Here is a 24,447-nt window from a genome sequence, read left to right as displayed (position 1 = left end):
GAAACCGGCCAGCCTACTCAAAAGTGGGGTCCAATAAGTAACTTCACTATTATTTGTTGGAAATTCTTGAAGTTCTTGTGAGCTTGAGAAAATGGTACAGTCTTGTCTGTGGGATGAAGCTTGATAATTGCTCTGCATTTGATCTTCTCCTTTTATCTTATCTGGTCTTCGTTCAGTTTGACTATATTCCTTGCAAGCTATCTTTTCCTCTTTAGACACATTATACAATACATTTTTCACATTGTAATTTTTGCAGCAATAATTCTTACAAACTTACACTTTCTCATTCAAAGCCACTTTTACTTGATCCTTCTATCAAACTGTGTAATTCAGTCTTGGAAGACAATTTTCTATATCCTTCTTCCTTGTGTCATTCAGTACAACTAGCGCAGGGGTGTCAAACTCAATTTCATTGAGGGCCGCATCAGCTTTGTGGTTGCCCTCAGGGGGCCGGGTGGGTATGGCCTGGGTGGGCGTGGCCTACTGGGTGGGTGTGGCTAGAGTGCATATGACCTACTGGGTGGGCGTGGCCTACTGGGTGGGTGTGGCTAGAGTGCATATGACCTACTGGGTGGGCGTGGCCAGCTCTACATTGTTCCCATCAAGGGTGCCTATGGGGGCCTGGGCAGGAGTGGGACAGATCTGAGGGTCTCTGGCCGAAGGAGGGTCTCTGGGCCAGGGCCAAGGCAGTGGGGGCCGTTCCCTCACTGTTTCCAGGACGGCTTTGCGGGCCACATGAAACCACTTCGCGGGCCGGATTCAGCCCCCGGGCCTAGTGTTTGACATGTCTGAACTAGCGGAACGGTCTGCCTAAGCAGTGGAACAGCTTGCCTTCAGAAGTTGTGGATGCTCTATCATTGGAGGTTTTTAAGAAGAGACTGGACAGCCACTTGTCTGGAATGGTATAGGGTCTCCTGCTTTGAGGAGGGTGTTGGACTAGATGACCTCCAAGGTCCCTTCCAACTCTGTTATTCTGTTAATTGGGAAATTAATTTATCATCTAATACTTCATGCAATATAGACTTTTGTTGTTTTCTTCTTCTTCTTATGATTGTTTTACTTTCACTTTTGTTTCTTTATTCTCTTTCAGGTCCTTTTTTTCTGAGGATCCATTCTTGACTTTACCAAAACTAACTATTCAATGCACTTCAACAACTTTTACCCTTATTCTTTCATAAACAACCATGCTTCTTTATACATTACTTTTCCATGAAAACTTAAGAATAGGCTTATGTTTAAAGCATGCTTCTGAACCAGATCTTTTTCCAGTCATATGCCATCAACGGTCACTGTTCTCATTCATTCTTGGAACTGAATGATCCAATTACTTTTTCAGTTCTGTTTCATCCCACTCCTACCCATTCGTTCATGTAATCTAATTTTCACCACATGAAAGAAAAACACAATCATTCAGAATATTAGTCAGTTTTCCCAAAGGACATATTGGCTCTTCTGTTATCACCATGCTCGGGAGCTATTGCTATCACTGAATATATAGCAAGTATCACTATACTATAGCTTCCCTTCTTTCATTATGCTTCTACAAAATTCAGTTCAACTTGTCTACTTTCCCTTCTTTTATTCATTAATTCATGCTCTTTGCCATTTATTTTTCTTATTTTTCTCTTGCAAACTTTCACATGTCATTGCTGTCAGCAAATGGCCCAACAGATAACTTTCACCACCCATCATAGCATAGGCAATGAGGCCTTCACAAGAGGTTTTTTTTTCTAATATAGAAAAGGTATAAACTAGGTTACAAAGTCATATCTGCAGCCACATGCTTGCATACCACAAATGCAAGCAAAGCCTAGTTTTACCACAAACCTGCTAATACTATTCTATTCTAGCTATGAACTCTATTCTAGAAACTATTATTTCTAATCTGGAGACTATTTTACAAGCCAACATACTATTTCTTGCATCTGACCAAATGACTTGCACTGAGAATATTGAGGCAGACTTTGCAGATAATATTCTGTTAGATGTACCAGGAACATGCACAAAATCGTTCTATGTACCTCTAGCATCACAGACCTAGAAGTACTCACATACAGCACTGAGCAATCTCTTCTTGCCGTTTTTTCTATCTCCCCAATATGCCCAAAGAAACATTTTTAAATTCATAAGATATCTTAAAAGCATTGTCATAAAGATCTGGACTCTTGGTTATGATGGAAATAAGGAAAAAAAATTGTGGACACCCCTTAGTTTATTTATAATCTCTTTGCTGATAATCAACTACCTACCTCCCGAGGTTCACTCTCCTGAAAATTCACCAATCGTGTCTTGGAAAGCATAGATAAAAGTTTTGACATTACATGGAAACTTTTATTCAGTTAATATTCAATTCCTGTAAGAAGAATGTTTCCTCCAGAAGTGGGGGAAAAATTTAATCTGCAATCTGTATTTATTGGAGTATTCCTTATGCACCAGCAGAACGTAATGTAGCTACTTCCCTAAAGATATAGCAAAGTAATATCTGTATATCCTTTTGCGGACAAAAACAACTTAAAATTTTCCAGCTGAATACACTGTTCAAGGAATACAGATGTTGGTTGAATCTTATATATCTCAGCTGGTTATAACAAAGTCTCTCTACTGACAAAAAGCTGCTTAATCCAGTGGAGAATTCCAGTGACAGAAAAGGGAAGCAGCTATACTAAAAATAAACAATAAACACAGATCTTTTGTGATTCCCTTTTCCTACTCTATATTTATTGCCCTGTACACCGCCCTGAGTCCTTCGGGAGAAGGGCAGTATAAAAATATTATAATAATAATAATAATAATAATAATAATAATAATAATAATAATAATAATAATAATAATAATAATAATAATAATAATAATTCTCTCCTATCTGACATCAGTTACTGATATTAGAATTATCTATTATTATAAGCTGGTAGCAGTGAGAAATTGCATACATGTATTCTTCAAGCTAATACTTAAGATTATCTGCTTACTGAATTATTGTACAAAAAAGATTCAATTAACTCAGAAAATTTACATTTTAAAGCTTCAGCATCAATCTTCTCACTGAAGATTGAAAAGAGCAGGGGAAAAGGAATTAAAATTTTACACAAGAAGAGGGGTGAGAAAGAGGGAAAATTGCATTACTTTTCTTCTAATGTTAAAAAAATATATAATAAGTGGTAGATGAGTCTGGAGCTATGGCATTTATTTGGAGGCAGTTCCAAATACTTTCTGATTTACATAATTTCAAAGGAAAACTAATTATGTCTCTGTGTCATCTAGCACAATTAAACATACTTAAATCTATGCCATACTTCAAGGAATTCATCTTCACTAGTATAAGATTTCTTATGTCCTCTATCTTTATCATCCCATTCCTTGTTTTATTAAGCTTCAAGAGGAAGGAAAGAATTTGATGAACTCAATTCATTATAGTTTTTCAGTATTTGAAATAAAAATATTATCCTTCTATTATTTTCCCGCTTATCACAACAATCTACATTTTTAAAATTAGCTGTGATTGAGAGTATAAGTACAAATAATAATGCCATCATCAATCTCCTCATTTTAAAACATTAATGCAAATAGCACTTGCAACATCTCCTGATGGTGCCTGCAGAACGCCATAATTAAGTAAATATTAATTTCAAAAATTAAATGTCAGAAACCTCATATTAGAACCAAATCCTGTAAGATTTTAGGTTAGAACTTCAAGTTTGCGTGAGATTTTGAGTGAGAATGATGATCTCTTTGTTGATCTTGCATGTTTGATTGCAAGATCAACATGTTTTATATTTTAATTTTTTTGATATCCTCAATCAGAAAAGATTTATTTCCTTGCATTAATATCAGGAAGTAGAGAAGAGTCAGTGGCAGAAAAAAGTGTAGGAAGAGTGGTTTTGGTTTAAATTTTTGTTTCTCAACCTCAGTTAAAAAAAAAGTCTCACAAGCACAACGGGGGTGGGATGGGGGTGGGGTGTGTGTTTTTATGTAAAAAATATGCATTTGTATGGAGATTTCTAGGTGGAGAAATCTTATACATCTCCTTGCCTCATTCAAAATGTGCAGCATGGAGGGGAAATATTTCTCTGGTTTCAATTTAAATGAAATAGATTTCTAATCATATCTTTTATATTGCACGTGTTAGGCCTCAAATCTTACAAATTTATTGTGACTTTCTGGGAGTGAAACATGAAATAATAATTAGGCATGTTATAATTTCATCTAAATAATTTGCCCTGGTTTTGCCACTCAGCCTAGGCCAGGGGTAGGCAACCTTGGCTCTTTGATGACTTGTGGACTTCAACTCCCAGAATTCCTGAGTCAGCATAGTTGGTTCAGAAATTCTGGATATTAAAGTCCACAAGTCATCAAAGAGCCAAGGTTGCCTACCCCTCACCTAGGTCCTGTCATGATGATGATGTTGTTGAAGATCTGTCTAAGCAGATTGACCTTTCACTCTCTTCGTGGAATTTGCATAGTCAATAATCTGTTGCTGATCAATTTCTTTTAGGATATACAAGGCTTTGGACCACTACTCCAAGAGGGCTTTCAGCTAAAAAATGGTTGCAGAGAGATTTCAGCAGAACATTAGACCAGGGCTTTTCAACCAGTGGTACGGGTACCACCTGTGGTACATTGGCACCTAGCAGGTGGTACGCGACCATCCTAGAAAAGTGGTAGCAGGAGAGGGGAATGAGCGAACTGGTGGTAGCACCGCACAAGCCTGAGCGAGAGATGGCTGGAGCTGCAGGGCTCAGCGGAAGCGCCAGGATCAGTGCCAGGCTCCAGCTGAAGCTTGGCACTGATCGTGGCACTTCTGCCAAGCCCAGAAGAAGCACCGATCAGCTGGAATGTTGCAGCATCTCCAGGGTCTTGTGATTTACATTCAGATGCTTGGCAACTGACTCATATTTATGACAGTCACAGTGTACCAGGGTCATGTGAAGTGTCCAAAACCTGCTGCAACCACCCAACAGAGAGGGGGGAATAAAAACCAAACACCCCCCACCCCACCCTCGCTGCCAATCCTCAACAGAAATGCTCACAACAATGAAAACCTTGGACAGGAGGAAGAGCGCCACCGGGCGGGCAGGCAGGTGTCTTGCCTGGATGTGGCTTGGGGTGAACTTTTTCAGTGCCATTGTAACTTCAAATAGTTACTAAGCGAACTGTTGTAAGTCAAAGACTATCTGTACTTCATCACTTTTTTCCTTCTTTTTTTTTTGGTCATCAAGTTTTTGACACCTTGCTAGGCGACTGGTGGTACTCGGATGTTGCCATATCCTAAAAGTGGTACAATGGGTGAAAAAGTTGAAAAGCCCTGCATTAGACCTGTCCAGACCTCTATTGTCCTGAATATGTGAGAATGAAAATGTGTGTCCGGATGACAGGAGGGGGCTTGTCCAACATCTTTACATATAAAATCCCATTCCAACCACACTTGACTTTAATACATTTAGCTCATCAAAAAGTAAAAAAAACCAATCAAAATCCAATGAGAAACAATAGAAAACCAGTATAACCAAGTGCACTCATACACACACAATCAAAGCTAGGTGTATCAAGCCCTCGTTCTCATAGCAGAACAGGCTTAATTCCCACTGGGGCCAAATGTGTAGAACAAAATTTGGACCTTTATCATTCTACAAGACTCTACTAGAAATAACTTTTTGAACATCTTTAGGACCACGATAGCTGACGTCAACCGAAGGGGTATTACCTAAATTTTTCACCCTTTGTGCATAATTGTGTATCTTTAAGATGGAAGTTGGAGTGGGAGGCTTCTGGGAAATAAAAGACTCATCCTGCATCTCTCCCATATTGTGTTTTTTTAGCCCATATGTTGGCTTCTTATTGAGGATCACAGGTGGCAATGAAAGCAGAAAGATTTAAGACTTTGGACATCTTCTCTCTAAATTTCAGAGATACAATCTCACAACATTAGGCAGCACAAACGGAGTGCCGAGAGTCCCATGTTTCATGGGCATTGCTTACTACAAGGAAACGTGCTTAATGGTCCTTTCAGTGGGGAGCTGAGCAGGCAAGACTGAGGTTACACAGTCATGGTACGTAGTGAGGGCTGGCTTCTATACTTCTGCACATTCTGGCTGATAAATGTGTCAGTACGAAAAAAAAGCAAAAAATCAGCAAGCACAAGCTCTATAAATGTGTTCAAGAAGATTCTGACTCCTTTTAGCTTGACGTTGAGAATAGAGAGGGAGAAAATTTCATACTTTCCAAATTATTATGCTGTTATCAGGATTCCACTTTCCATCCTGAATCCCACTCCAATCTGTTCTAGAAGACCCACAAATCTGTACAGCAGATTGGAGGCTTCTCACAGGAAATTGCACACTGAAGTGGAACATAATCCACTCTCTCTGTCCTACCCACATTTTCATTCTATAATCATTTCAGCATATTATATGGATGAGTGTCGTTGGAGAAGGAGGTTGAACTTCAGCCTAATTCCCAGCCTTTTTGAGACACTGAAGCTGGGAGCTTAAATACTAGAGATCAATCATTTCCCTGTGAAACAGAAGGTCCAGAAAGCCGAGTTCCAGATGGAAATCTCCACTAACCTGCATTTATAATCTCAGAGGTTCAGGTAAATTTAAGAAACAATGTTCCTCATGAATAATTGCTAAGTTCTAGACTTGGCCACCGGCAGTTTTGCTAAAGCCCCAGTGGTTATTTCAGCTCCAAATTTTATATGCTGGAAGCAACGTCTCTTATCTGCTTTTATATTGCCATAGAATCTATACCCATTTTAATAAGTGAACTGCCTTTGAACTCTACTGTTGTGACTTCGTTCTGCCTTGTTTGGGGGGGGAACGGGGGTGTACCTGAACTCTTGTCCTAACCCTAGATGCTCTTCCTGAAAAATAACTTGGGTCTCACTTGCGTTTAGACCATCTGTGCATGTGTTTAGTATTATGTAACAACCTAGCTGTACATCTGCATCCCCCTGGCGACCTGCCATGCTCTGGAAAGCATATTGAGCTTCATTCAATTGGCTGCTGAATTTGGAAAATATTTGGATGCAAATGTATTTACCTGAGTGTATAGCACATTCTAAATAATTGCATAGAAATTTTTAAAAAGGTATAATTTCATGTGTTGCTGAAGAGAACACATTGAACATAAGCAGTGAAATAACCTTGGGAAAATATTTAAGTAAGTAAAAACCCACAATATCCTAATAAATGTTCAGTGATATGTAAATTGCGAATATGATTTTCAGGCATTTCATTCCTATGCCTCATAAGAACAATAACCATCCTCAGCTTAATCAGGAGTGATTGTTATTATAAAGGCAACCCCTGAAAACTGGATGTAATAGGATAACCCAAAATATGAAATTATCCTGTTTCTTTCCTCGTGGTAAACCCTTGCAGTTTCTCAGTCCTCTATTAAAGATATCTGAATTACTCAGCTCTAAATTCCAAAGAGAGATGATGTCATCATCAGTATAGCCCAACCCATAACAAGGGTTTACCAAGACAATAGAAGTGCTCCCCTGTCTTAATAATCTCCTATTTTAAACCCTGTAATTGTATTCTCTCTCTCTCTCTCTTTCTTTCTTTCTTTCTTTCTTTCTTTCTTTCTTTCTTTCTTTCTTTCTTTCTTTCTTTCTTTCTTCTTCTTCTTCTTCTTCTTCTTCTTCTTCTTCTTCTTCTTCTTCTTCTCTCTCTCTCTCTCTCTCTCTCTCTCTCTCTCTCTCTCTCTCTCTCTCTCTCTCTCTCTCTCTCTCCTTCATAATTGAAACCTAGAGAAGTAACAGAATCTGACAAAAGAACTACGGGGTTAAAAGAAGCAGCTGCACTCAGATTGCATATACAGAAACATTCAATTTCATAGGTTATTCATCCTGCACAGTAGGTGCACCTAAAAATATAGTTTAATGCATATGGAAGAAGGGAGAGTGAGGAAAACTAGAGACCACATGTGTTTTCTTCTGGTTGAAATGTCATTATTTCTTTTAAGCCCCTGTCCAGTTTTGAAATCCTGCCTGGCTCACTTCGAAACTAGGTCCCTGCATTGCAACATGTTCTTAATATTGAAGACGATTTTAAGTTACAGTAATCAAGGACATGCATACAACAGTAGCAATAGTAATAGCACTTCTACCTAATATACCGCTCTTCCTAGTGGTGTTCAGCCCTCTCTAAGGGGTTTACAGAATCAGCCTATTGTCCCGAACAATCTGGGTCCTCATTTTACCGACCTCGGAAGGATGGATGGCTGAGTCAGCCTTGAGCCGGTCAGGATCGAACTCCTGGCAGTGAGCAAAGTCAGCCTGCATTCTAACCACTGCACCACCATGGCTCTTAAATAGACTAAGAATATTTGGCCAGGCTATCATGTTCATCATCTGAGATTAAAAACCAGTTGGAGGAGAAAGGCATATTGTAAGGATATTGTTCATGATTAAACAGTACTAATTATTAAACATTTCCAGTTATCATTTTAACTATTTCGGTTAGTGTCCCAAGAAAGGGAGAAAAGCAAAGATATACTTAGTCTCATCATAAATTGTATGGAAGAGAAATACTCCACTTGCTGATGTTTTTCAGAGCATTTGATCTGTGGTCTCTAAGCCCCAGGCTACATGCACTTCCTAGAAGCCCTTACTACAGCCTGCTACGGGTATCCAAGCTTTCAACCTACCTGTGGATTTCTATCATTTGGAGAACAATGAAGTTGCATGAGAATTCCCCTCCCTTCCCCAGCACATCATATACATTATACATAGCCTGCCCCCTCCCCCCCAAAAAAAATGTATGGGACACTGGCAAGCTAATCTTGGTGTGAGGCACAAACATCTGGGTGACCTTGAACATGCCCTTCTTTCTCAGTGCTAGGAAGCAGGCAGTGGCAAACCATTTCCAAAATCTTGCCAAGAAAACTGCAAAGGTAGTTGCCAGAAGTCAGTGCTGACTTGAATGCCCTTCCCCCCCAAATAAAGTTTCTCGGTTGTGCTTTCCTTCTCAGCTAAATCACACTGTTTTCAACATGTATACTAGCCAGGTGAGACTGGAAAGGAGATGAACACACATGGAGAGTGTCATTCCTTCCTCCACTCAAAATTGGCCTCTTTGGCATTTGTGATTGGAGACTGCAGTTTAAATGGGGAGGAGAACCCAGGGAAAATCATTAAACTCCACTCTTCTCGTCCATCTGTTCTTATCTCACTGATGTGGGTAAAGTGCCAATGAGGAAGAAGAAAAAAAGTAGCAGATATTAAATCCTCTTCTCCCACACAATATGTCACAAAAGAGAGAAGGGGGGAGCATTTCTGAGAAAGCGATGGGAAGGGGATTCAAATCCACCAGTCTCTTTACGTCACTTAAAGTGTTCAGTCCTATATAAGCAACTAATGCAGCTTGTAGAGCCAAAAGGTCCAGTGACAAGAACCAAAATCCATGTTCTTCTTTGAATATGCCACTCAACTTGAATTAACGAGTAATTCATCTCAAGGTGAGAAAAGCCCTTGCATTTGTCACAAGTCTCTGCCAGTCTCTGTCTATCTGCACGTACAAATGATAGACACTGATATTTTCACGAGAGTGTAATTCTACAGCAATGGAAAAGGTTTTACAGTAGGTTGTTTTCCCATCTTGAATTTATTTATCATTTATTTTATTTAAGAAGGTTTATACGGCTGTCTAACTCCCTCTCAGTGACTCATACAAAGATAAAAACCCAACATAATGTTTTTAAAAAAAAGCAATAACACCCCCCCTCCAGCAACAATAATTGATGAATAAACTATCTTTGATGAGCATGATCTCTAGAAGAAAGATATTAGAAAGGAGTTTCATGGATATTAATCTAATAAAAAGTTACTTTTTCCCAAATTCAGAGATATTTATTATTTATTTATTCATTCATTCCATTTATTCGTCGCTCATCTCATTTCAAATGACTCTGGGTGGCCTGCACTATAAATAAACATTAAAATCATCAAATATAAAATGACAGAGCAGACAAAGTAAAATCATTAACACAAAATGGAGAAAGAGGGAGCCAGATACACAAGGGTGAGGAGGTGGGATTAGCTTTTAATTAGTCAACTACTTCCAGTGTGAAAGTCCCCTATTGAAACTCCAAGCCATTTGGCAGAACCAGGTTTTAAAGCTTTTCCTAAAAGTCAAGATGGTAGGAGCCAATCTCACCTCAGGGGGTAAGATGTTCCAAAGCCATGGCAGAGAAGGCTCTTCTCTTGGACCCTGACAGTTAAAATTCCTTGAATGACAGGATCCACAGTATGTCCTCTCTGCCAGCATGGATGGGGCAGGCCAGTCCCATCATAGTTGCTCAAGTAAACTGGACCATGAAGGATTTTATAGGTGAGTAACCAACACCTTGAATTGCACCCAGAAGCAAACTGCCAACTAGGACAGCTCACAGAGCATACCAAGGGCCATTCTAGGGGCCCCTAAGAACTGCCTCTGCCACCTCACTCTGCACCAGCTGTGGCTTCTCTTCAACCTTGTGTAGAGCACAGTAACTTCTTTATTTGTAATAACATAGATCAAAGCACTTAGGATTTCTCCAATTGTTCCTGCCTAACATTATTATTCCTAGTCTGGTTGGTCTTTTACATATAGTCTTCATCTCAGTTAATGAAGTTCTTTAAAATGTATTATTTTAATTGCTGAGTAGATTATCCCCTCTAAAATACAGATGATGATGTTATTATTATTATATACATGTGAGAGATAGTACTCATGGAGGGGGAGGTGGGGTGATGGGTTACAGTAAAAGGACAGTTTCCCAAGAAGCCCTTTCCAGAAAGTGGGGAGTGTGTGTGTGTGTGTGTGTGAAACAAGAGGCAGCCCAGTCTAGAGTTGGATAGAGAAAGAGAGTAAGGATCGCTACTCCCTAGGGTAATCCATTAGGGACAGAGTAGTGGGCAATATCCCCTTTAGTCTGGCAAGATAGTCTGTATTGTAAATAAATCAAGAATTGAACTCCTCCTGAATTGCTTTTCATTGTCCTGACAACAAACAACAATGTGAAATCACAGCTGCCAGTTCTTTAGCTGGTCTTCATGTACAACAGGTTCTTCCCAAGCATCTAGAACAGGGGTGTCAAACTGCTGGCCCGTGGGCCGGATGCATCATGGCAAAACTACACCCACCCCATTGCCGGCAATGGAAAAAAGTCGTGATACGTCGCAACACGTCACGTGGCATGGCGAGTTTGACACCCCTCATCTAGAATGTCACAATATGTGTGGATCCAAGCAGTGGAAATTTTGTCAATGTGTAGATTTACTAAGTGTTGCCAGGGCTTTTGATATGGCATCCAGTGTGCCAATAAGCACTGCAACCACTACAGCCAATTAATGCCATAATTTCTCAACTTTGATTTTCAGATCTTGATTCTTTCTTTATTTGAAAATTCCTACAATTTTTACAGATGTTCCAATGAATCTTTTTGGTGACTGTGCCAAATTACTACTATGGTTGGCTGCACAGTCAGCCAGATATTTAGACTGGATTTGACATTTTTATGCACCTATCCAGTCTTTCCAAAGGACATGGGATAGGCAGATATTGTTGTTCAATGGTGTTAAAGGTATCATTGCAGAATGTAAGCTGTTCTGAGTAAAGCTACTTTTTGCAATTGATTGAAGGTGTTTTTGTCAATGCTTAAAGTGTTTAAATGCTCCATTTGTTTTGGGATTATATCTAAGGCATAGACATTCAATGGACATGAATACTGTAAGATATATACAGTATATATTATGATTTTCAGGTCCACTAAATTGAACATTTCTAAATATTAAAGAACCCTTTAGATATTGCTCCAAGGATCATGAGTGGGATAACAATGGGGTTTTGCCATAAGCATTCAACTTCAATCTGCAAGTCCCTGTGTTTCATATTTTTTTTTCTGATTGGTTTTCCTCAATCTTAGCATCACCCAGTATAATAATATCAATGAACCAAACTTTCTTCTTTTCAATAAGTCTCATATCAGGTATCCTACTAACAAGATGCCTATTTGTTTGGATTTTGAAGTCCCATAAGATTTTAACCCGCTAATTTTCCAAAAGTTTCTCAACCTGATGGTCCCACTAGTTCTTGCTACATTCCAGACCAAGTCTCTGGCAATAAATAACTCTGGCAACTTGATATTATAATTATTGCAACAATTTTCAGGAGTCAAGATCTTATACTCCATTATATCCTGCTGTAACTAAATTCTCTACCTCCTCAATCGTAAACAGGTTTTATTTAGAAATAAATTCTATGAATCTTGTACCACATGATCCTGAGCTGTGGTTGAGCTAAATTATTGAAAATAACTCTACATGTTTGTAAGTTTTGACAGCACTTTGCATCATATGTGTTGCACATTCTGCTTCTCCTCTCTAGGCAACGTGTAAAAACATCCATCAAGGACATCTCAGGTAATTGTCATTGTACCACTCATAAGGAGTGAAGAACGGGAATATAACTCCCAGGGGAGATTAAAAATAGAAAACAACTTTGAACCGGTGAATCTCCATAATGCAATCATGCTTATTGCCAGAATTCTTCAAAAGGTGCCACAAGAGAACATGAAAATTAAAGTACAGGAAAGTAAAATAAACATAGCTTGGGCTTTTGCCAATTCTGCTTTCTGCCAGAAATTGAATGTTTCCAATAATGCAGTCCAGGGAAAAACAGTCTGTGTTTTCAAAAACTTTTGTTTCCTGCATCAACCAAGATTGCTGCCCCGCCTGCCCCCGAAATGTCCAAGTTAACAGAGGCCACATAAGGTTTGTTTATGTAGCTGTGCGATTAAGGCACTAACCTAGAAGCTGGGAGTTCTAGCTCATTTTCAGCTATGGGAAGCTCATTGTGGAAGTTTGGGCCACTCTCTCTATGCCCAACCCAACTCACAGTTGGGCGTTGTAAAGATAAATACATCAACATCCAGCCACTGCTCTCAGAGTTATATAGTATGAGACATAAGATTGGGTGATTGCAAATTGTATACTTTGCTGCCAATATCTTCCTTTTAATTCAGTTACAGTGTTGTATGTAGTAAAACTCTTTAATTCCTACATAAACTATAAATATATATAGACGAGATCTGTCCTTAGGGCAAGAATGAAGAACCTTTTGTGAGCAAGGGCTGCAATTCTCATTTTTGGTGTGCTGACATTTCAGACATTTCAGACAAATGCTGACTTTTCAGACATTTCAGTGGGCAGAATTAAAAGTGTGCAGAGCCATATCACATAAATCACCAAGATTTTCTGGATTAGTCCTTCTCAATTGCTTTGCAAAGACTGTAAGTTGATCATCTTCATATGAGCCAACAGTGTGCTATGGCTGCCAAAAAAGCCAACACTGCCCTAGGCTGCATTAATGGAGGGATAGAATCAAGATCACGTGAAGTGCTAATGCCGTTTTATAATGTAAGACCACATTTGGAATGCTGCATACATTTTTGGTCACCGCGATATAAAAAAGATTTTGAGAGTTTAGAAAGAGTGAAGAGAAGAACAACAAAGATAATTAGGGGAGTGAAAGCCAAAACATATGAAGAACGGTTGCTGGAATTGGGTATTTCTAGTTTAATGAAGAGAAGGACGAGGGGTGACATGATAGCAGTGTTCCAATATCTCAGGGGCTGCCACAAAGAAGAGGGAGTCAAGCTATTCTCCAAAGCACCTGAAGGCAGGACAAGAAGCAACGGATGGAAACTAGTCAAGGAGAAAAGCAACCTAGAACTAAGGAGAAACTTCCTGACAGAACAATTAACCAGTGGAACAACCTGCCTCCAGAAACGGTGAATGCTCCAACACTGGAAGTTTTTAAGAAGAGACGGGACAGAATGGTGCCATATACAATTAGGCTAACAGTCTCTCAAAGTAAACTATTTTAGGATCATTTGACGATAGTTATATTATTAGCACAAGCCAAGTATTTGCTTTTTCAGGGAAGCTGACACATCTGACTTTTGAGAAGACAATGCCTTTGCAAATTTGTTTACACAAATCCAGTTATTGGAATATTCCTTCAAGATAACATATTCAAGAGATCATTTGTGGCAAATGATGTACATTCAGTGATACAATTGTGTGAGGAATAAGCTTAAGATAACATGTACAACATAGGAATTGAAAGCCAGTTTGGTGTGGTGGTTAAAGCACAAAGCTAAAAAGCAGAAGGTTGTGAGATCTAAGCCTGCCTAGGCGTGAAACCAGCTGGCCAGTCACTTTTTCTCAGCCCTAAGAAGCAGGCAAGGGCAAACTATTTCTGAAAATCTCGCTAAAGAAACTCCAGGGATGAGACCAGGCAATCATTAGAAAGGAAGGAAGGAAGGAAGGAAGGATGGAAGGAAGATTGGTTACACATATCCAGAAGCAAAAACATAATTAGATCTGTTATTTTGCAGAATTCATTAGTATTGATAAGATGAGATGTATGCCTGTCAGACATACAAACAAAATGTAGAGCCGTGTTTCATCACTGGATTCACTTCTGAGAAAATGCTCTTTTTATCTTAAACAGATTCTCAACATGCAAATTCACCTTTCTCTAACCTGGCTGCTAGGTATTCCCATAATCCGCAGGAAGGCTATGAAAATCTACCTGGATTGTTTCAAGTGTCCTACTATCCACTTCTGAAATTCTCAGGACAGGGATAAATTGGCCAATTTTAATTAGGCTCAGATAAAACTTTGATAACTGGGCTAGCAGTTGCAGAATGTCTTTTAGCCATCGTAATAAGACCACAAGCTTTCTGACTTCAAAACTGAAGGGTGATTTCAAAAGTTTTAAAAGGTTTTAAGGGGCAGGTACCTACTGTGGCTATAGCAGCTCTAGCTTCTGTGGTTTTGCCCCTGGTTGGAATGGTAGCATCTACATTAGAAAGAACGTTAAAAATATTCCCTTAGCTTTCCAATCTGAAGAAATTCCCTTTATTTACTAACTCTTACCTAAGAGCATTTTGGTTTTGCCCTACAATAGTGTCCCTACTAGGAGGTCACATGTTAGGCTCTGAAGATTCTTTTGGCTGTTCAACTTATCTCAAAATACCTACACCAGCCTTTTCCAATCTTTAGAAACATTGGGTTACACTTTCCATGTTTCCAAGCAAGGACAGGCAATGTTGGTTGGAGATAATGGGAATTATACTCTAACATATCTCGAGAATGCCATTTTGGAGAAGGTTGGTTGAAATTGCTGACCTGGACAAGCCACCCTACTGGCTCTCAATCTATTTAAGCACAGATCAAAATGTTGCTCTTAACTCTGAGAATCTAAAAAAGAGTTTTCTCTTGGATGACCCTAACTGAATATTGGGATCAACTGTTATGACCCTTCTCTAAGTTTCTCCAATATTTGAAGTTAATGGTATTTGCGAAATGAACATTTTGCATCGTTTTGCTTTTTATTTCTTTTTGGAATATTTGTCTCTGTTCTGATCCACATAAATGTTTAATAGCAGGAAAAAAATTTTAGTTGTACCTGCCAAAGCCTTTAGTGCTTGGCTGTATTGCTGCTAGTGGAATGTTTTACATTGCTTGGATGTGTTTTGGTTTAGTGCTGCTTTTCAGTTTTATCACCATTCTTGTTTTATCATTTGTAATTTAAGTTGATTTTCCTTTTGTAGACTGCTGAAATTCTGTTTTGTTGTAGTCACCTTTGAACTGAAACATAGAATATTACATTTTCCAAAACAAAACAAAATGTCACCAAAACCTAAAGTTCCTTAAAGCACTGGTCACTCTACCAGGTGTAAATTCCAAGTGCATCTGCAATTTACACTACAAAAATCTTGATATTTGTGTGGATTTTCCTAAATGAAATCGATTTCCTATTCATTTTAGGGGAAACAGTCAGCTTGCAGCTAGATTTTTCTGCAGCTGTGAATAAGTTTCATCTCTTAAATTACAGCGACATGGATATAAACAGCAGATTTTTTTTAAGGGCACGAAGTTCACATAAAGTGTGATTATCACATTTGTATAATTTTTGAGAATTACATTGTCATGCATTTTCTTACTTACTGTATGTAAGCAATGACAGCATTACTGTTCAGTCTTTCTCCTTTAATTCTAAGTAGCGCAAGAATGGGGGAGGTATTGCCTCTGACTCACTCTTACCAAGACTGAGTGGTTGTAAGTGTTTAGGCCATCCAGATCTGGGAATATTCCATCTCTGATTTTGGATCAGATTGCCCTTGCCCATTCAAGATAGGGAAACTTCCTCTAAGAGCAGGTGGTAGCAGTAGCCAGGAAGGCCTTTGTACATCGTCATTTGATCCATTTGTTTCCTCCAGTCCTCCAGACAGTCATTCATGCTTTGGCCATGAGGTGACTATGAGCTAACTACTGAAACACTCTATGTAAGGCTGTCTTTGAAGGTTTATCTAGCCAGAATACAGCAGCACAAGTAGTAGTGGACATGTCTTGATATGTACCGTGTAACACTCCTGGTTGCCAGTTTGCTTCTGGTTGCAACACAAGGTGTTGGTTGTTACCCATAAAGATGCGAGAATAGCATTTGCCCAATACTGGAAAAATGAAAACCTACCAACTGAAGAGGCTTTAATTAAGAAAATCTTAGAATGTGCAGAAATGGATAGACTGACATTAGAGTTTAAAGACAAACAAGATTCAGTTTATTATAGAACATGGGATAATTTTTACCAATGCTTAGGAAAACCAACTAGTGAGAAATGAATGTGATATGTTATTTTGAATATATATTAGAAAGAAGAATGACATGTATTGATTAACTGATACTGTTTTTGATTATCATTTATTACATTCTCTATAGTTATCTATTACTATATTAACTATTGTTAATTGAACATATGTACCCGGAGAATAGCCAGTTTGCTAAAGAATGAAAGTGTTATTGGGGGACAACCCCAATGTTGATCCCAACCCTGTCCTAATCCCAGCCCCAATCCTGATCCCAACCCCACCGTAAACCCTAATCCCTAACCCAATCCTATTTTATCCCTAACCCTATAAAATTCAATAAAATCCTTTTAAAAAAAAGACCTACACATTATGAGATTAGGTTACTTTGGGGACCAGCTCCTTCCCATGTTATTTGCCTGGCTAAATCCATCTGACAGGGTGTTTTCTGGATTCCTTTGATTAAATAATGTCATCTGTCAGAACTCTGGAAGTGCTCCTTCTCTGCAGCAGTGGGTGCCCTCTGGAATGAGATTCTCTCCAAGATCTGGATGGCCCCCTCCCTGCTAGTATTTTGAAGAGCCTTGAAAGTCTTTGGTGAGTGTGATTGAAGCCCTCTTTTGTTCCTGTCTGATGTTTGTTATTCTTGCAATCTTTTATTTATATATATATTTTTTCTTATTATGTTTATACTTGTGAACTATCCAGAATGATTGGGAGTCAGGCAGCATACAAGTTTTGATAGAAATACTAATAACGTTGTCCCAGCAAAAAATGCTATGCAGAGTTAGAACTATTCAGAAATTGAGTCTACCAAGAAAGCTACAGTTTAGACTAGGGCAGACATGTCAAACACAAGGCCCAGGGGCCAGATCCGGCCGTGAAGTGGTTTCATGTGGCCCATGAGGCCATCCTGGAAACAGTGAGGGAATGGCCCCCACTGCCTTGGCCCTTGCCCAGAGACCCTCCTTCTGCCAGAGACCCTCAGATCTGTCCCACTCCTGCCCAGGCCCCCATAGGCACCCTTGATGCGAATGATGTAGAGCTGGCCACACCCACCCAGTAGGCTACGCCCACCCAGGCCATACCCACCCGGCCCCCTGAGGGCAACCGCAATGCTGATATGGCCCTCAATGAAATTGAGTTTGACACCCTTGGACTAGGGAGTCAAAAAGCATTCCGGAAGAAAAGAGTTGCAAACCACTTCCATACTGTTGCCAAGAAAATTGCATGGTTATGTCCCTCTAAAGTCATGCATAAATTGGGAGTATCCTTGCCTTAGGGCTATTCAACTTATACTTACGGTCTATGAGTATGAAGAATAGATTTCCTTCAGGAACTTTTGTATAGTTTTATCATTCGCAAATATATATATACATAAACACATAGATACATACACATACTGTTGATTTTTGGCTAATCTGACATTAAGGGGTTAAGCAGTCTTTTAAAAGGATGGAGAAAGAACAGCCTAACATGATTACTTTGAATGTCAGATGTGGAATGATGACAAGTATTTTATGATTAGAATGAAAGCTGCAGATAAATTGTTCACCCAAAGTAATCTGCTTTATGAAGAATTCAAAATTTAAAACTGCTTTTCTAAGACAGAGCAATGGCTCTGGGACCACTTTTGAGGTCTATGGGATTTACAAGAACAAATAAAAACAAAGTTTTGACACATAATAAGGCTGGTTAACAATGCTTAGTCTGAGACAATGGTGAACAGACGAAGGCCAACTAGATGTTCTAACTGTGGAAGAAAACGTTTTGGAAAGACGCAAACTCCACTATAAATGAGGACACACTACTCTTTAATTCTTATTTCTAACATTGCAGTTTGAAGAATTCTTAGTGCAGAAAATAAGTACAAAGTATTAAAATACGTAGTGGCTGTTAAAATAATATTTTGAAATATCCTTGGGAGGGGAAGAAAAAGTGAAGTGACGGTGAGGCCACGAAAACTCTTCATGCTACATGAACAAAATTGATTGTCTACTTACAAAAACATGTTAAAACTCACACAAATGAATAATCTGACAGGACATTCTGCCAAATGCTGGGCTCCGTGAGGAGAAACTTGAGTTTTAATTACATGCTAAAGTTTAAACACAATACTTTAGCAGTGGAATATTTTTTTAAAATTAAAAGAATGCAGTTTCAGTATCTTTTATCATTACAAGCTTTCCACTCATAGTCCCTAGATCTCCCTTTATGCAATGCTAATTGTAAAGCAGTAAGCTATTGGGGTTATATTTGTCATAGCTGGACATAGCTTTTTATTTTCAGCATGGCTATTTTTATAAAGATTGCAACTTGCTAATGGTCTTTAAATACATACTTGCAGGGAAGAGATAAGGGGATACAAACAGATTTTGATTTCTTCCAACCATATTAACCAGGATGGCAAAATTAAGGGCAGTGATCTCACTGAAGGAACAAGTAATAGATAAGGTAGCATCATGTTAGATTAACAGTGAAATATATAAATATAGTGGCCCCAAAATCCTGTTTACCATTATCCAGTTTTTTTAAGACAGATTGCAAAGAAAATATCATACAGATGTGCATCAGCTATTGTGGTGAATGTTTAATCATATATAAACAAAAACTACACTATGCATAAAAAACTTACAAAGAAATCAGTTCTCAAAAACAATCTCTATAAAATTTTCACCATTTTTCAGTCTTGCATTCTAAAATTTACTCAAAACTAGCTAGTTTTCATAAACATTAGCAAAAATAAATGCATTGTGGAATTAAACTCAAACCCCACAATTATTATTCACAGACAGGATAAGTGAAGAGGCACAATACTGGAAGCAGCCCTCACGCTGATGTTTCTTTCAACAAAATGGGATCCAGCCTCAGAAGAAATTTAATTCCACTTCCTATGGAATTTGGGGCAAAATGTCTTTTTTTTCTGTCTTCAGGCCCAGCTGCTCAAAAAGCAGTCAGTGTGGATGACTGCTGAATGTGGATTCATACTTACTTATTTCAGCTTCCAAAGTTATCCCACATACAACCTGTTCACAGCAGCCAAGCTAGAAAATCAACTCAGGCTAATAAAGCCAAACAGAGCCTATGGCAGAAGCAGTTCTGCAAAAAGATGCTTGATCTAAGTAGGATGCATATACTTGGATTCCAAGCATTAAGAGTGACTCTCCCCCCTCCCCCGGACTTCAATTCTAATTCAAAAGACACTTGCCTGAAATTTCCCCTTCTTTTTCAATAGCTGCTACTACTCTGAACAATAAGATTCTGTTTAAAATACACACACTATATATATATATATACTTATTGCTTACCCTGAGAAAGACCCAAATTTTCTTTCCAGTGCTGGCCCAAATAAAAAAATACCCAGACTTGTTACACAGCCACTTGCATTTCCTCCTGTTCACAACTAACCAGTAAGAGGCAGAGAGCTGCAGCCTACCTGTGAAGGAAGACCTTGATAATCCTCTCTTAAAAATCCCCTCTTGCTTCCCCTTGTGAGACAAAGTTCCCAGTCCCCTGAATATACAATCCAGTGGAGACCAGCTCCACTGAAATTCACCCCTCTCCTTCTCTCAAGCAAGTCACTGGAGACAGCTGGTTTTATTTTAGCCTTGCATGCGCACCATGGCACTTGGCACCTATTTTTAGGGGCTGAGAAGTACAGGGCCAGTGCCTGAGTCAACTACTTGTTCTAGAAATCTGCTAGCAAAGGCCATCTTATAGTGTCTTTTGTCATCTTGGCGTAACAGCACTTGTGCAGTCAATCAAGTGTTCATTGACCCAGCTTTCTCCTTGTGAGATGGTTGTTTTTTTAGGGAAAAGAAACCTAGACCATCCTTGTCATCGCACTCACGTTAAGCCCCCCCCCCCCGCCAGCTAACGCTCCTTTTGCTGGCTCTTCAATGCACTCATTCGATCAATTCACAAGGCAAATAAGGGAAACCTATTTCAAGAAAATGAACCACTGTTATAAACCAAGAAAAGCTGAAGGCACTTAAGCCAAATTTTTCGGTGCTTTTCAAATGTGGAAATGCAAGGTTTAAAAAAAAATAGTTGACAATTAAAGAGAGCTTTCCTATATGAAGCTGGGAGGAGAAGTGAGCTGACGTTTCTAAGTCAAGAAGTGGGTTTTAGTATCAGACTTGTTGTTGGTGCAGTGTGCTTACTCATACCAGCAAGACGCTCTTCACAATGTCCTAGTGCTGTAGGGCAATCTGGAACGACTGGTGACCCCAATTAACATAGCAAAAAAGATTTCTGTTTCTCAAGATGAATGGACTCTCCTAAGTGGGAGGGGAGAATGGGTGACTCAGTTTTAATTTTGATATGAATAACGATGTTTTCCATAGGAATTCCACAGGAGTTTTAGTCTGCCATTAGGTTTTACCTGATGCCAAGTTCAGAATGAATTGTGAAACATCAGAAAAAGTGTTGAGGGAAGATTCATAACATTTTATCTCCAAATTGGAAAGCAAAGACACTTTTCCTTAAAATACTACCTATGGAAAAGGACAAGGATGGGAATTTATTTTGTGTTTGCTAAAAAGAAAAAAATGTTTTCAAAACAGCCAAATGGAGGTGCAAATGACTGCAAGCTGGTGGAACTTATCTTTTTGTAACAACTTAAATCACTTTCTTTTAGTTAGCGCATTCTGTTTAATTCCTCTCTGTTTAGTTAGTGTTACTCTGCCCCTCATTTTTGTCCTTCCTCCTCCTTTTCTTTCCCGATGCAGCTCCCCTTCTTTCCACATACCTCTTTTTTTAAAAAAAAATTCCTCCTTGTTTTGCAATGTTTCTGTTAGAAGGACGTTTGTAGATGTGAATTTGCCAGTTTCTATATAAGAGAATAGATTATTTGGATGACAGAAAATGATAGGTTTATTTTATATAGATGACTAGTTGGCTTTATAAATGGAGTAACTTATGTTTAGGCAATCGATTATAGTCAGTAGTTATTAACATTAACTACTATTAAACTATTAAAATATTAGTTTGTCTTAGATCTTAATTTTTCTGAAGTAATCTACTAGCACATATGAAACTATACTATAATCAGAGGCACATTTTCAGATTTGGGCATGCTATGCTATATTTATTGGAACATGGAAATTAAGGAAGGGGTCAAGTGGTATTGGCCACTCAAGGTTGACAAAGTAGACTATTTCACATGAATTTTGTCTGGATACTGAGCTTCTTTTTCTGTCTACCCTTTTATTTTAGTGGGAAGAGCTCATTTACAATTCACAGGTGTCTTCTTTTTAGATGAATAAGTTAAGGAGAAGATATACTATTACGAAGAAATTAAGCATTCCTCATTTCCAGTGTGAAGTGAATTTTATACACATGAGTACCAAGTATGCTATAAAAAGAACAACACCGATTCCAGGGCAGTTTTCAAAATTCAGTTTGTTTAATTTTGGGACCACTTCATTCATAGCATTTCTTTTACACAGGGTTAAAAGGATACTACCAAAACACTACAATCAATGTAGACCACATAAACATGGAAGCAGCTGCTTCCCAACATTGGTCTATATTACAAAAGAAAATGCTGTTCCATTTTCACCCATTACAGTGGCACGGTGTGTCATTTAAGTTTATTGAATTTTATGTTTAAGTTTATTTGAAGTTTATGCTATTCAGTTATCAGTGTTTAGTTCAAAACAGGGTCCGGCTGTTCTCTAGTTAGGAGAAATTGAAGCAACTGCCTTGGTAGCCAATTCGGTACGTCATGAAAGGGCCAGAAATATATGTATGAGTTTGTTCGCATTGTCTTTTCGTTGCCGAGAAGGAATGTGCTTCAGAACTTTTTCTGACTCAAGTGCAAAAATAACTTTACCAGACTAGAACACTATGCACTTTGTGGGAGGGGTTAGGGGCAGAGGGGAAGATTCCCTTTCTGTTTTTACCTCAGCAAAGTATCATAGGATGGGTACTACTAAATTAAATGGCTTGTTTCTTTGTCACATTCTATAAACAGAATCCAGGCAGCAAAACAGGACTATCAAAATATAGGGCAGTAGCTTTCAAAACATAAAATAATGGCTAGAAGGGAGAAGAAACAGTAGAGGATTTCTTGATTGAATCCAGGATCACCAGGTCCCTGATATTTTTTTTTTCAAATTGTGCTCTTAGTAACCAAGGACAGCAGTGCAAGAAGTAAGGTTTCCCCTCTGCCTTTGTGGCTAAGGAAACTTGGGCAGACTCAACTTTCATGCTTCCCAGCAAAGCCTGATAAAATGAAGAAGTGTCATCAGCAACTTTATTGAAAGAGATATTAAAGCTCTGCATTTCCTTTAAAAAAACAACAACAAAAAACTAGTGTCACCAGGTTGCAGAGATTACATTCTATTCCCCTCAAAGGTATCCGGAGATTTCTGAGAATAAGAGTATTGCCCTGAAAATTGCAAAGTGCTCAGAACCTAATTGGTAATGTGTTTCATCCACTGATTAAAATAAAGAGAGATATGAGTTTCCTCAATTGATTAAGGAAATTATGCCCAGAGAATTGCTATTATCTGGAAATGCCTGCTGACTGCCATTTTATTACCCAGATAGCGACCTCATGAAGGATCTGTAAATTGGCTATATCAGAGCTGAAGCAGGATACACGGTAGTACACTTACTTCCAAAGTGAAATATTAGCTGAGCACCTCCCATGAGATCTTTGGAGTAGCATGTCAGAACGTACAGGATGGCTTTTATATTATTCAATCAATCAAAGAAGCAGAATCTTCTTAAGGAATGTTCATTTCACAGGGTGTACATTAGTTATTCCTTTGTACTTGTACAGTACTATAGGGAATTGATTGGGAGGCATTGCCATGGGATAAACAGCTAGTCAATCATGCTAGCCAATCATGTGATTTAGGATCCGATTTTCACCTAAATCCCATCATTGGGAAGAAGTAGTGGCTGATTCCAGGGTGATTAGAAAGACTATTTCTAGCTCCACTAGAAAAGGGTCATCGCAAAATCTGCATCTGGTAGCTGCTCATAGTTGCTGTAACAGTGAGATGGACATCATATAAATTTAAGAAATAAAGCCTGTAAGCAAGAAGCACAGAATATGTACATTTTATACAATTAGCCTATAAATTCCTACTTCAATAAACTTCTAAGGGTTCCATGGCAGATGTGCTTCACTTGGGGGTACATCTTATGACAAAGTAATATTGGGGGAGGGGGCTCCCTTGCAGAAAGATGGGCAAGATAGCAACTAATAAAACTATTACTTTTCCTCTCCTCTGAGAGAAACTACAATCTTGTTGTTCTGTACCAGCCTGCTACCAGCCTTGCAGAAAAGGCAACCCCTTTATAAACGGCAAGAGGCTGGAATACGTCTGCCAAATTTATTACAAAAACAAACAAAACACATACCAAGACACAGGAGCTTTGAAACACTATCGGAGCGGTTGCTTTCAGCAAACCAGCCCTCCCCAAACATTCCCTTTATAAAGAGTTCAGGGCATGGCCTCTCTTTGCCTCCTTCCGAGAAGCCCCACAGCCTTCCTCTGCTTGCTCCTACTTGACTGCCTCCTGCGTCGGGCGTCCTTGAACAGGGCCAGCTGTGGGTCATCTTCATCCACACTGTCAGGCTCACACAGCTGGGTCTCCATGGTGACCAAGTGGGAGGGGCCTGCCTGAGGGCTATCATCAGCAAGATCTTCAACACCCCCCTCATCCTCTGAGTCGTCGTCCGACCCAACTGCCGAACCCACAAGCTGACCCTGAATCACAACACTTGTAGTCTTTTGAAATAGGGGGAATCTCCTTGTGCAAAAGAAAGCTCTTTAATCTCTTCTCTC

The 24,447-nt window shown here is 38.9% G+C and overlaps 1 protein-coding gene across 2 annotated transcripts in view; it reads right to left on the bottom strand.

Annotated features, from left to right (window-relative positions):
• Window positions 1–24,447, bottom strand: part of XIRP2 (xin actin binding repeat containing 2) — a 142,931-nt gene that overhangs the window by 98,655 nt on the left and 19,829 nt on the right. The window contains exon 1 of one of the 2 annotated variants that reach the window (XM_083365367.1): window positions 20,079–20,207. The exons of the other annotated variant lie outside the window; for it this stretch is intronic. The gene's annotated coding sequence lies outside the window, so the exon portion shown is untranslated. Of the gene's footprint in view, window positions 1–20,078; window positions 20,208–24,447 lie in introns of those variants that run through there. 2 annotated transcript variants of the gene reach the window in all.

The sequence above is a fragment of the Vipera ursinii genome, assembly GCF_947247035.1.
Source record: "Vipera ursinii genome assembly, chromosome: 1".
Taxonomy (NCBI): Eukaryota; Metazoa; Chordata; class Lepidosauria; order Squamata; family Viperidae; genus Vipera; species Vipera ursinii.
The sequence above is the reverse complement of the archived record's forward strand: the minus strand, read 5'-3'. Positions and strand labels throughout refer to the sequence as shown.